General features: G+C 49.8%; 1 protein-coding gene across 1 annotated transcript in view; it reads right to left on the bottom strand.

Annotated features, from left to right (window-relative positions):
* Positions 1–10,725, bottom strand: part of SYCE3 (synaptonemal complex central element protein 3) — a 29,418-nt gene extending 18,693 nt beyond the window's left edge. The window contains exon 1 of the mRNA XM_004775347.3: positions 10,620–10,725. The gene's annotated coding sequence lies outside the window, so the exon portion shown is untranslated. The remainder of the gene's footprint in view (positions 1–10,619) is intronic.
* Positions 10,726–13,853: the final 3,128 nt, after the last annotated feature.

Raw genomic sequence — 13,853 nt, 5'->3', positions numbered from 1 at the left:
TCAAGAAGGCCCAGTGCTTGGGAGTAGTCAGTGAACGCTACCTTTGTGGAACTTGTAGTCTTGCCCAGCTCTTTAAAGACTTTATCCTCCCTCTCTCCAAGGCTGCAACTTTACTTGAGGTCCATTCTTTTATCCACCATTGAATAGATTGACTGAGCATCTACTATGTGCCAGACATCTACTACGGCTGTGTAGATACTGTGGTATATTTGTGGGTCCAGACAGATAAAACCCATGCTCTCACTGAACTTCCATTCCAGGGGGAGACACAAATAATAAACAACAGAATGGTAAAGATACCTTCAGTTTGTGGTCACTGCACAAAGAAAACAAAACAGCATGGTTTAATAAAGAGGACCTTTCACGGGGAGGGGTGCTTTAGCTTGTCAAGTCAGCCAAGTCCTTTCTAATGAAGCAGTATTTGAACTGACACTTCAGTGGTAAGCATTTTAAAGATTTTATTTCATTTTACTTATTTGAGAGAGAGCATGAGCAGAGAAAGGGGCAGAGGGACAAGCAGACTCCCCACTGAGCAGGGGGCTTTATGTGGGGCTCAATTCAGGACCCTGAGATCATCATTTGAACTCAAGGCAGATGCTCAACTAACTGAGCCACCCAGGTGCCCCTGACACTTGAATCATAAAAAGAGCTAAGGGAAGACAGAAAGAATGGGTTGAGAACAGCTGGGAGTGGTCTTCATGTGTTTCAAAGCATGGAAAGAAAGTACAGCATGGAGTTCAGGAGCAAAGTGGTATAAGGTGAGATCAGTTCAGTAGGCAAGAAGTTTGGTTTTGAGTATGAGGAAAAGCTATTGGAAATTGAGAGCAGGAGATCATGCTTTAAGAGAATGACTTCAGCTGCCATGTGGAAGATGGAGTGCTATAGAAGGCTGAGAGGAGGTAAGAGTGGGAGAACCAGTTAGTTAAGAGAGCACTAGAATGGTCTAGAGGTGGAAGTAGCTTTGGTTTAGGGTGGTAAGTAATGATATCAATGGTGAAAAGTGGAAGGGTTCAGGCTGTATTTTAGAAGATGAGCCAAAAGAATTTGGAAAGGGATCTGATATGTCTATGTTTGCAAGGGTAAGTGGTGGGAAGAGAAAAATCAAAATGACTCCTAATTTTGATGAGAACAACTTAATACATGGTGGTGTTATTAACTGAAGTGGGGAAGACTAAGAGAACATATTAGAAGGGAAATGAAATGCTCTATTTTTTTAAAGTTTTATTTATATAAGTAGTCTCCACGCAACATGAGGCTTGAACTCACAACCCTGAGAGTAAGAGTCACGAGCTCCACCGACTGAGCCAGCCAGGTGCCCCCCCAAATTCTCTATTTTGAGTATGTTAATGAGAGATGCCTTTTAGACCTGTGAGTAGAGATTCAAATAGCCAGATGAATATATATAGGTCTGGAATTCAGGAGAAAGGTTGGAGCTAAAAATACAAAGTTTGGAACTAATGGTGCACGCTACCTTCACCTTTCACTTGGACAATTTTCATAAACTCCTAACTTCCTGCTTCTGGCTTCATCTTGTCAAATCCGTTTTCCAGTTCACCTCCTGAATGACCTTGTATAACATGCAAATCTAACCATGTCACTCTGTTAACAACCCTTCAATAGCTCGCATTTTCTTTCAGGATAAAACATAATCTCTTACTACATATGTAAGATCCTTAATAACCTAGCTCCTGACTCTTCCCATTCTCATCCAGTTCTGGGTTGTGACCAAGGAACTGAAGAAAGCCTTAAGAGATCTCAAATTAAAATCTGTAAGAGTTGTGTATTTCCATGAGACATGATTAGAAAAGATCCATGAAAAAACATAAAACTTTGTAAAGTTAAAAAAATTTACAGTTTTCTTATAAAAGAGCTAAAGAAATTCAAAATGGATTAAAATCATTCTATCATGTAGATGGTTACAAAATCTGTGCAAAAGCAAAGTAGATAATGACACACTTCATATCTAAGTTGTGTGGCCACTTGCTCAATTCATTAATTTATATGCTACCTGTTATATTCTTTTACCCACACATTCAACACGTATTTATTGAGCACTATTTTAGACTCTGAGAATACAGCGGTGAACAAAACAGGTTAAAATTCCTGATTTCATGGAATTTATATTCTAGTGGTGAGAGAAGAATATGAACAAGATTAATAAGTGAAATAAATATAAGGAGGGGACAGGTACCAAGGAAAAAAGTCAACCAGAGATGGAGGGGGGAACAGTATGTGTGAAGGGGGGGCTGTAATTTCAATAAGTGTACGGCCTTGTTACCATGAGCACAGGGTGTTGAATGGAAGTGTTGAATCACTATATTATACACCTGAAACTAACATTATGCTATATGTCAACTATTAGAATTTAAATAAAAACTTAAAAAAAAAAAGAAAGGAGCAAAGAGTTGGAGAAAAAAGAAAGAGAGAGGCAAACCAAGAAACAGACTCTTAGGGAACAAACTGACAGTTGCCAGCGGGAGGTGGGTGAGGGGACCGGTTGAACAGGTGATATCAAGGAGCGCACTTGTCATGAGCGCTGAGTCTTGATTGAAAGTGTTGAATCACTATATTGAACATCTGAAACTAACATTATACTGTATGTTAACTAAATGGAATTTAAAGAAAAACTTAGAAATAAATAAGTAAGTGTGCACTGAAGTGATTTTGACCAGAGACTTGCAGGAAGTGAGAGAAGGGGCCATACAGATACCTGGGAAAAGTGTATCCCAGGCAGAGGAAAGAGTAAGAACAGAGCCCCCGAGCTTGGAGTTAGCTGGGTGAGCTGGAGGAAGAGCAACAAAGGCTATAGTTGGTTCAGAGAGAGGGAAGGGGAGAGTAGCAGAAAATGAAGTAAAAATGTGGGGGAGTAGAAGTATGGTGGACCGAGATGGGAGTCTGGGGGGGTGATAATCTGATTGACATTTTAATAAATCACTAGGTTGAGAGTAGCTTCTCTGGACCCAGGTGGAAGCAGGGAGACTAGAAGCCCACTAGAATAATGCAGGTGAGAGATAATAACAGCTTGGATTAGCACAGAAATGATGTAAGTAACATGAAGAGGATAACTCAGGGTACGTTTTGAGGGCAGGGCCAACAAGATTTGCTTAGTCAGTGTGGAGTTAGAGGCGACACGAAGATTTTTGGCTGACAACCAGAAATGGAGACACCGTTAACTGAGATGAGGGAAAACGAGAAGACGCTGGGTTGTGCGGGAAAGAAAGAACTCAGTTTTGAACATGCTAAGATGGGTGATGGGTATTGAGGAGGGCATGTGCTGTGATGAGCACTGGGTGTTATACTTAGTGAATGAATACTGAACACTATATCAAAAACTAGTTAAGCATTATACAGTGGCTAACCGAATATAACCAAAAGAAAAAGATATCTATGAGGCATCCAAGTGGGGATGCTGAGTAGGCAACTGGATAAATGAATTCAGGACAGAGTAGGCTAAAGACAGAAATTTAGGAGTCATCAGCATACAGATGCTATCTGACACGAGGCTGGGTGAGATCAAGGGAGATAATACAAACGGAGAAGGGGTCCATCAAATTTGGGGAGATGCGAAGGAACCAGCCAAGGAGACTGAGGAAGAGAGGCCAGAGAGGTAGAAGGGAAGCAAGTCTGGACTCCTAAGTCAAGTCCAGACTCTCAGAGAGTCACTGGACCCCAGCTAATGTCCTCTGATGACATAACATCTCAACAAGCTGAGAAGACAACTCTAGAGAGTACAAAAGAAAGGAACCCCCAAAACTGTATGGGATAAAATAGGTGTTTCCTTAGTGGGTGAATAGCTTATAATGCTGAGAAGGTAAGGAATTAAGGAAGAGCATAAAAAAGAATTTCTGTGGCGCCTGGGTGGCTCAGTGGGTTAAGCCTCTGCCTTCAGCTCAGGTCTTGATCTCAGGGTCCTGGGATCGAGCCCCGCATCGGGCTCTCCGCTCAGCGGGGGGCCTGCTTCCCTTCCTCTCTCTCTCTGCCCGTCTCTCTGCCTACTTATGATCTCTCTCTGTCAAATAAATAAATAAAATCTTAAAAAAAAAAAAAGAATTTCTAGGGTGCCTGGTGGCTCAGTCGGTTAAGCCTCTGCCTTCAGCTCAGGTCATGATCCCAGGGTCTGGCGATTGAGCCCCGCATCAGGCTCCCTGCTCAGAGGGGAGTCTGCTTCCTCCTCTCTACTTGTCCTCTCTCTCAGGTAAATAAAGATCTTTAAAAAGTAAAATTCCTGTGAATATTTGGTAGTTTATGCATTTCTATGTTTAAAAGAATTTGGCTTGTTAGAGTCAATAGGTCAGTTCCGTTGTTCTGGTTTAAAATGTGAAATTGATTATGGGTTATAATTTTATATATTTTTAAAGTTTTTATTTATTTGAGAAAGAGAGAGCACACAACTGGGGGGTGGGGGATTAGAGCAGAGGGAGAAGGATACTCCCCGCTGAGCAGGGAGCCCAACATGGGCACAATTCCAGGACCCTGAAATCATGACCCAAGCCGAAGATAGGTGCTCAACTGACTGAACCACCAAGGTGCCCCTGATTATGGGTTACAATTTTAAGTCAAAATCTGTTTAACTTTACAAAGAGGCTTAGAACATTTAGGAGAACCTGAAGTTCACCATATTTATAAGTTTCACTTATGATACTTATAAGAATTATTTACGTGGGAAGGTTTGTTGTTAAGACAGCTGAGGGTACTTGCAAGACTCTATAGTGCTCTTCCTGCCTCAATGATGGATTGTCCACACAGAAATCAGGGCCAAAGTAGTCTGCAATACTAAGCCCCCACATGGAGAGCTCCTTTTCTGGAGTCTCCCAGACCTGTGATGGACCTTACGAGAATGGGAATTAAACTTTTGTTAAACCAAACACACACACACACACACACACACACACACACACAGACACACAGACACACACACACACACGAGTTTAAGTTTGTAAATGGAACAAAAACATAATGTTATTACTATTTAAATTTGCTAGACTTAGAATAAGATTGAGTTTAGAATGAGGGTGCCTGTGTGGCTCAGTGGGTTAAGCCTCTGCCTTCGGCTCAGGTCATGATCTCAGGGTCCTGGGATTGAGCCCTGCATCAGGCTCTCTGCTCGGTGGGGAGCCTGCTTCCCCCACTCTCTCTGTCTCCCTCTCTGCCTACTTGTGATCTCCCTGTCAAATAAATAAAAAAATACCTTGAAAAAAAAAAGAGTTTAGAATGAGATAATTATTTAGAATAAGTAATCCAATAATGTAATAAACTAAAAATAATCTAATAATCTAAATCTAGTGATTTAGAGCATAAACTTAATTGCTCAAGAAAAACTGGATTTTTAATATTACTTATGTTAATAAAATAACATTACTTTTTAAAACCAAAGTAAACAATCAAATGCTCTTTCCTCTGTCTAAATAATGCCTTTAAAGTTACCGGAGCTCATATTTATCAATATCTAGCCATGTCCTCATATTTACTCTAAGCTTCAGTCATATCCAATATTTGGTAAATTGGGGTATCTACCATATGCCAACTAAGGACTACAGAAAAAAGGGATTAAAAAATAAACAGGTACTCAGTGCTGTAAACAAATAAGTCTGGCAAAAAGAAACCTGTTGTAAAGCAGGGTTCTTTGAAGAGCAATAGCCATTCAACCAGATGTCCTTGCTCGGTTTCAAATCAAAGCCTTCATATATAAAATGGCCCCTATAGCCAAGACATTGAGAACTCTGCAAACAGGTTCTCTCTTAACCTCCATGTGTGTACACATATTATTCTACTGCCTGAAACACCCTTCCCTCACGCTCTCTTGTTTTTAAAGACTCCGCTCAAGCGTCACGTCTAGAAGGCTTTCCTCACATTTCCCATCCTCAGCTCTGAAGGTGGCATCTCTTTTACATTTCAACAGCTTCCGCACCTCTTCCAGCCAGACACTGTTCTAAGCATTTACACCTTTAGAGGAACCCTAAAAAGTACGTACTATTATTGTTCTAATTTACAGATGAGGAAAACAGGGCTCAGAGAAATGACCAAAGTTGCCCCAGGTCAGACAGCAAAGACACAGATCTAAGAACTGGGCCCTGAGAATCTGGCTCCAGTCTGTGCGCTCACACATTACACTCCTGGTATGCAATAAATTCTTGATAAACATGTGAGTGAACGGAACTAACAAGGTGTAGTAAGCAACTAAAGAACAACTTGTGTGTACCCTGAAATTCCAGGGTAGAAGGCAGGCTCTGCCATGTATCGGCTGTGAAAGGCTGGCAAGGTCCCCTATTTCCTTAAGTCTCAGCTTCCTCTTCTGTAAAATGGAAATAATAGCTCCTTTGCAGGTGATTGTGAAGACACACACAGCTGCGGGGATGGCAGACACCCACATTCACCAAATGAAATAGTTGGCAGGACTCCATGTGTAACACCAGGTATAGACAGAGTAGTTGCTCAGAAAATATTTTATGTTAAGGAGGTGAGAAAGAGATGTGAAGTGATTAACATAAAAGCTAACGTGTATTTCATGCTTAGTATGTGTCAGGAACCGTGTAAATTCTCAATGAGCACTGGCTGATTTCACAACCATGGAACAAAGTAAGTGCTATTACTCTCCCTGTTGTGCAGATAGGGAAACTGAGGATTGTGGAAGGATCTAAGCGAAGTCACACAGCCAAGCAGCCGCAGAGCCAGGCTGGAGCACAGTCCTGATTCTAGAGGCAGAGCTCGTTAGCACGCCATCTTCTCACGGCTGCCTCAGACAATACTGGTCGGCTTTGAGCCTGACTGTCGGGAGGGATGGAACAAAGGGGGTGGAGGGGTGGAGCAAAGAGGCTAACAGAGAGCTCAGCTTGGGGCAGCTTGAGTATGTGGTGCCCGTCCAGGCAAAGCTAGCCAACAGCTGAAATCCAGGGTTAGAGCCCTAGAGAGAGGGTAAACTGAAAATAGAGATTTGACGGTGTTTAAATTATGGGAAAAGATGAAATCATTCACAGTGACTGTGTAAAAGAAGAGAAAATGGACTTGGAAGAAGCTCTTAAATATCAGCCATTAAAAGCAGAAGAAAATGAGCCCATAAAAGACACTGATAAAAAGAAAGTAGAGAATTGGGGAGTATGTAGTTGAGACCAACAGAAAAGAGGAGGGAGGGGCCAGTTAATTCATTTAGTCAACAAATATTTATTGAACATCAGGCACTGTTTTGGGTGCTAGGAGTATACTAGCGAACAAAAAATAATATTTGCCCTTGTAGAGTTTACATTATAGTGAAGGGAGATAGGCAATAAACACATAAATAAATAAATATAGAAAACATAGAAATATACATAAATATATAAATAAATATATTATATATTTATATATAATATTATATATAATATATATTATTTATATATAATACATAAATATATAAATTTATATAAATATAGAAAATTTGAGTTGGTGATAGAAAAGAAAAAAAAGGTAGGTTACAAAATAATGGAGTGTCAAGAACTACTCCATCTATGGTGAACTATGGAAATCCCCTTTGAGAAAGTGAGTCTTCAAATAGACTCAAGAAAGTGAGCATGTGAGCCCTGCGGGTACCTCAGGGAAGAATTCTATGCCGAGGAAACAGGGATGAAGAAACCTTCAGGCTAATTGTGCTTGAGAAGGACAAGAAGGCTAGAAGTGCTGGAGAGGAACGGAGGAGGGCAGGATGTTAGGCGAGGAGGATGAGGAGCTGGGGAGGGTACTGCAGTTTCTACAAGACTTTGACTTTAATTCTGAGTGAGCGGAGGAGATATTAGAGAAATTGGAGGGAGTGACACGATTTGAATTATGAATTAAAAGGATTTCTCTGGGACCGTCTGACTCTTGGTTTCAGCTCAGGTCATGATCTCCGGGTTGTGTGTGGGGTCAAGCCCTGGGTCCACGCTGGGTGTGGGCCTGCTTATGATTCTCTCTCCCTGTGCCCACCAGCCCTGCTTACACACATGTGCTCACCGTCTCTCTCTAAAACAAACAAGTATGTCAAACGATCACTCTGGCTGCAATGCTGAGAGCAGATTGGGATGGGGACGGTGAAGCAGAGAGGAGGCTGTGGCAGAACTCCAGGTAAGGGATGACAGGGCTTGGACTAGACTGTTAGAGAAGTGGCAGTAGTGGGAAGTGACCGGATTCTGAATATGCTGGAAACATGGAGCCAACAGTATGTGCTGACATCCAAGTAGAAATATGTATCTGTAGTGTTGTGAAAAGCCTGGCTGAATATCTGTATTGAGTCACTGGGGTACAGATGACACTTAAGGCCATGGGACTAGTTGAGGTCTTCTGGGCAGTGAGGGTGGATGGAAAGGAGATTGGAGCTCTCCAGATTGGGAATCTGGGAAGAAGAGGAACCAGCAAAGGAGACTAAAAAGCAGCAGCAGGTCTTGGAAGTCAAGTGAAGAAAGTAAACAAAGAGTGATCAATTGTGTCTCACATAAAGTAGCATAAGGAAAAAAGTGACCGTGGATTCGACAATCTGAAGGTCACTGGCAAACTTGACAGAAGCTGTATTCATGGGGCAGCAGGGACAAAAGCCTGACCACAATATGTTTACAGAGAAGGGAAGAGAAGTAAGTAAAACTTGTGTGTTCTGGTTCAAAGAGGAGCAAAGAAAGGGCCAGCAGCTGGAATGTAATGTGGAGTTACAGGTATCTTTTGTTTTTAAGTTGGGAGAAGTTACAAGAGGCCCAGTGCATTTAAGACCTTTTATTTGGGTGTCAGGTCTCAGTGAGTAACTGAGTAACAGTAGCAATGATAACAAGAATTCCAAGAATAAAGAATTAACAGAGCATTAGGCAAAATAGATAGGGCATGCAGATTCAGTTGAGACAGGTAGGAGAAACGGGCGATAAATGAGCGGATGATAGAGGGAAGGACTTCTCTTTTTTATTCTACAAAGGCAGAGACTTGCCTGACTTTAGGTTTATGTGAAAGAACTTAGTTGAACAGAGAAGGCTGAAAACAGAAGAAAGGGTGCGTGGTGATGGTGCATGGGCTGGGTTCAGACAGGAAGAAGGTCACTTTACCCTAGAAAGGGTAGGTAAGGGTCCAGGTGGTCCAGGTTCAGGCCTGAGGTCTCTGGCTCACCCACAAATGGCAATGAAAAGGTCCTTCTCCCGCCAGACATTCTTGGTTTCAGGAGAATGAGACGGGTTTGGCAAAGCGGAGCACCTCCCTAGAGGCACCTGGATATGCAGCAGAGAAGCAGTGGTTGTGTGGCTGGGGACACATGGCTGCACAGCACCCTCAGGCTCTAGGGTAGCACAGAGAAAAGGGATGGCGTGTAGCTGGCTTGGGATTTTGAAATGAGTGTGGTGGGTGGGCAGAGTGAGGGCACGGGGAAGAGAGTGCATTAGGAGGCTGAAGGTGATGGGTGGGGACTAAGCAGAAGCAGGGAGCCATGCCGTTGGGGGCAGGCGGATGGGGATGGAGGTTGCGGCCAGGGTGATGCTGGGTTTCACAGGTGGGATGAGCAGATCCAGGGAGACGGGATGAGCTGGGGTGGAGGAAGACCAGGGCGAGCAGCCCACGGCTTTCCTTCCTGATAGGGTCGCTGCAGGGGAGCAAGACCAGGATGGGAAGGAGGGGAGTCCAGTGCCCAAGCCCAGGGGAAGGAGAGCAGCAGCCGACTAATGGGGCGAGGAGAGCAGGGAGGACCGGTGAAGAAGCCCTTCGGGTGCGAAGGGCTGGAGGTCCCAGGGCTCCTGCGGGTGGAGCCTCCAGAGGTGTGCAGGGCTCAGGGGCCTGGAGGCCTGCTCGTCGTCTCAGGGTCTTGCCTGGCCTGAAGCGTCTGGCAGAGCCTGGGGTCCCCCTGGCAATGGGAACTGGGAAAGGGCACGTGGGGCTCTCGGGTGGAGATTCTTTGCGAGGGGCCCGCGCGAGGAGCAGCCCAGGAAGGGCGTGTGCGCGGGTGGCGGGGTCCTGGGGTCGGAGGAGGCTGTGGCGTGTGCGGCGCCCCGCTCCAGGTGTGCGGGCAACGGCGAGGGCCAGGTCGTACGAGAGTTCAGTCTGGAGCCGGCAGAGTAAGAGGTCTGGAGATTGGGGTGAGGGAACTGGGGTGAAAGCGGGTTTGGGAGGTGAGGAGATGGGGTGAGGCGGCCTGAGGGGGGGTGTTGGGGCGGGTCTGGGGGGCAAGGAGACTAGACTGAGGAGGGGTGTGGGAGGCGGGGAGACAGGGGTGAGGGGGTGGGGGAGGGGCTGGGGGAGGGGGCGTAGAGGCTGGGGCGAGGGTCGGGTGTGTGGCTGAGGGTGGGGTGTCGTGGCTGGGGCCTGGGGTGAGGAGGGGTGTGAGGGGAGAGGAGACGGGTGAGGGGATGTGGGGGGGCGAGGAGCCTGGGGTGAGGGGCAAGAATACTGGGGTGACGGGTAGAGGAGGAGGAGGCTGGGCTGAGGGGTTTTGGGGCGCGAGGAGACTGGGGTAAGAACGGGGTGTGGGGGGCAGGGGCTGGGGTGACAGGGGTGTGGGGGCGGCGAGCGGCCCGTGGCGAGGGGACGGGCGAGAGCGGGATACCGGGTGAGGCGGCGGGCACAGCTCGGGGACGTCGTGGCCCCGGGGGCGGGGGCAGGAGGCGCAGGGAGGGCCAGGGACCCGTGGCGGGGCGGGCCTCGCTCACCTCAAGCACCGCCTGCGCTCCTCGCGTGGTGGTCCGTGACCCACTTGTGTGGTGGGGAGCACGCGGCCCGAGCTGGTCACGGAACCCCGCCCCTTTCCGTTAGCAGACCCGCCCCCTGGAGATGATTTCTCGCCCTCATTGGCCAGTGTCCCGAGGCGGAAGGGGCTGGGCCGCAAACACGTGAGTGTGCCGCCCTCTGGCTGGTCCCGAGTCTCGGCCTCGAGGTCTCATTGGCTGGTCTCCAGAGCGGAAGGGGCGGGGTCGCCGCGGGGGCTCTTGCCCGAAGTAGGGGTGGCTGAGGCGGAGGGAGAGCGGAACTGAAGGGAGGGTCCCCTCGTGGACCTGCTGGTTGTGCTCTTCTCCGCGGTTCGCCGGCGCAAGGCCTTGCCCGCAGGGCCCGGGCCTCCTGACCACCGCGTCCCCAGTGTCCGGGACAGCACTTGGCCCAGCAGGTGCCAGGAGGCGTTCGTGCAGGCCCAGACGCTCTCCGTCTTGGCGACCACCGCGCCTGCCGACGTCGAGGCAGCTGTCCGCCCCCAGGGACCTGCGGCCGCCAGGAGAGCGCCCCGGCGGTCCCCGGGTTAGGGTCTCCCGGGCTGCCGGCTGCGGGAGCGGGAGGGCGCGGGCTGCTCGGGCGAATGACGGCCGCGGTGCGGGGGTCGCAGGGCAGGGACGTCCCCCCGCTCAGAGCCGTCCAGAGGGTGGACTTGAGCGGGCTTGGTTTGGGGGAGGGGAGGGCGGAAGGGGCGGGGTTGGGCCGAGGGCGAAGCCGGGCCGGGCCGCGGGGCGGCGGGGGCGAAGCGGGTTCGGGAGCAGGGCTCCGGCTTCCGGTCCGGGGTCCGCGGCGCGGCGCACGCGGTGGAGCCCGAGCGTCCGGCGCGGCCGTCCGCGTGGCTGCCGGAGCCGCTTCCTGCCGCGGCCCGGGACAGACGCGCCGGGACGAGCAGGTTCCGTGAAGCCGGTTCCGTGAAGCCGACGGCCGGCGCGTGGCCAAGCTTCCTTCCGGCTCTTCGGACGGCGGCTCGGCCTCGCGGGTGAGCCGGACGGCGGGGGCTCAGCCCGGCCTTCGCGGGGGCCGCTGCTCCCCGGCGTCTCCCGGCCGGACTGTGTCCCCCCCCCCCCCCTCCCGCGCTGGGGGCCCGGGCCGGCGGCGGTGGTGCGGGCGCTCCGTGTCGCCCCAGGCCCGACCCCTTGGCCCGACCCCTTGCCCTCTTCCCCGGGAGCCCGCGGGGCCACCTGGGACCAGCCCGAGGCGGGCCTTTGGTCGGCGCCTGAGTCGTGGTGCGGGGCAGAGCCTTCCTCTCAGCCGGGCGCCGAGGCCCCCTTCTGCCGCGCTAAGCCGCGAGGGGGTCGCGAGGGGGTCGCGACGCGCCTGTTCCTCCCTCCCCTCCCCCGCCAGCCGCGACCCGCGCCGACCCGCCAACCCCGGGGCTGCAAGTAGCTTATGGCTCAGTGGGTTGTCGCTGAGGTTTTCGCCTTGGGTCGGCGTTATGGTTTCCCTTCTTACCTTTTTTAACCAAGAAAAAATCCGATTAAGAAAAGGAAGAAAGAAAACCTTGAATTTCGGCATTAACGGAAAGCCAGCTTTTTGGAAGGCGCTGCTCACTGCTCTCCAAGGCTGGGGGGCTGGTGTGCCCAGAAGCCTACCAAACCCACGCAGCCCCCCAGGGTAGGTGACCCAGGTGTACCCTCTGTGGCCTGGCTGCGAAGAGGTTCTTGGGATTCCAAGAAAGTTCTGGTGCAGAACGGAACACTCTGGGGGCTGAGATTCCTAAGCTTCTCGCCGAGACTGAGAGGCCATCAGGAGCCTCTGCCCTGGGAGTCCCCTGACGGGCTCTCTTCCGAGCTGCGCTCGGAGCCTGCATCGTCTTAGTTTTCGGTTTCTGTTTGGAGGACTTTGAGCCGCAGCAATACCTCCTACAGGCACATCAAGCGCCGCGTGTAAAAATCTCATCTAACCACTCAAGCACCCAGAGCAGAAAATGGGAATTCTCTTCCGTGCCTGTCAGGTGTCCAGACCTACACTGACCTTCTGCGTCCTGAGTCTCCTTTCGGGAGTGTAAGTCCCGTCATTTTTCCCAACCGCGCCCCCCGGCCACCCTGCCGAGAGGGACAGACAGGTCTCCTTGCTTCTGTCCTCACCACCCCCCCACGTTGTTCTAATGTCATTCTGGTTGGCCAGAATGATCCCATGAAGATTTGGGGCAGACTAGATCACCCTCTGTTCACCTCAGTGGCTTCTCCCGTCATTCGTATAAGCCAGAGCCCGGCGTCTGAGGCGCTTGAGGCCCCGATCCACCTGTCCCCTCCTGCTCCCTGCGCTCCCTCCACACCAGGCCCAGCCCCTCTGGTTCTGTTCCTGCAGCCGGCACCTGCCCCCTGGAAGCTCTGGCCCTGGCTGTCCACTCTGAGCCCTCCCTCCCTCCCGGTCAGTCAGATAGCCCCGCTCAGGAAGTCTGCCTTCCCAACCCCGTCTGAGACTGCCACCCACCCCGCCATTGCTCCCGCCCATTACTTTTCTCCTTAGCACTTATTACCATCTGCCTTACCATATAATTTACTCATTCTTCTTGCTTAATGCCTGTCTTCCCACTAGACTCTACGCCCCAGGGGGAGGGACTGTGTTGGCCAGTTTTATTCACTGCTGTATGCCAGTGCCTAGCCGATCATAGCACTAAATAAGTACTAAGTGAATTATTCCAAAAGGCTGCTGGTTCCCATGCCAGCCTCTCCATCCCCTAATCCATGCCTGTTTGACCTAATAGTGAATTCCACACGGCAGGTGCCTTGCTCAGCACCGAATCCCCAGCACAGCGCCGAGTAGGGGGTGGGTGCGCAATCAATGGTAGTTCAGAAGAGAAGGCCCGGGACTGTATGAATTCATTCCCGGGGTCTTGGCAACAAGCAGAGTGCTGAGACCCGGATTCCCTCTCACATGCAGGAGTAGGAATTAAATGCTTTCTTATACTTTCCAGGAAAAAATTTATGTTTACTTTTAATGTTATTTTAATGTAAAAAGTCAACCTGAGGGAAGGAGCAGGTGTTGCTCCAGATTATACTGTGTGTCCTCTCACAGACACGACCACTTGGTGTGTAGACTGAGGGCCTGGGATTCTAGCCCTTCCCTATGGCCAGGAGGTGGCCATGGGCCTCCACAGGGCTGTGCCCCAGCCCAGAGGTGTGCAGAGGGCATGACCGTTCATGGCAGCTGGCAGCTGGGACCTGGCAGCTGGG

This window comes from Mustela putorius, unplaced genomic scaffold (assembly GCF_011764305.1).
Source record: "Mustela putorius furo isolate JIRA1106 unplaced genomic scaffold, ASM1176430v1.1 tig00001419_pilon_pilon_pilon, whole genome shotgun sequence".
In the NCBI taxonomy this organism is placed as follows: Eukaryota; Metazoa; Chordata; class Mammalia; order Carnivora; family Mustelidae; genus Mustela; species Mustela putorius.
Note: the sequence above shows the minus strand (reverse complement) of the source record. Positions and strands in the feature narration are given on the sequence as shown.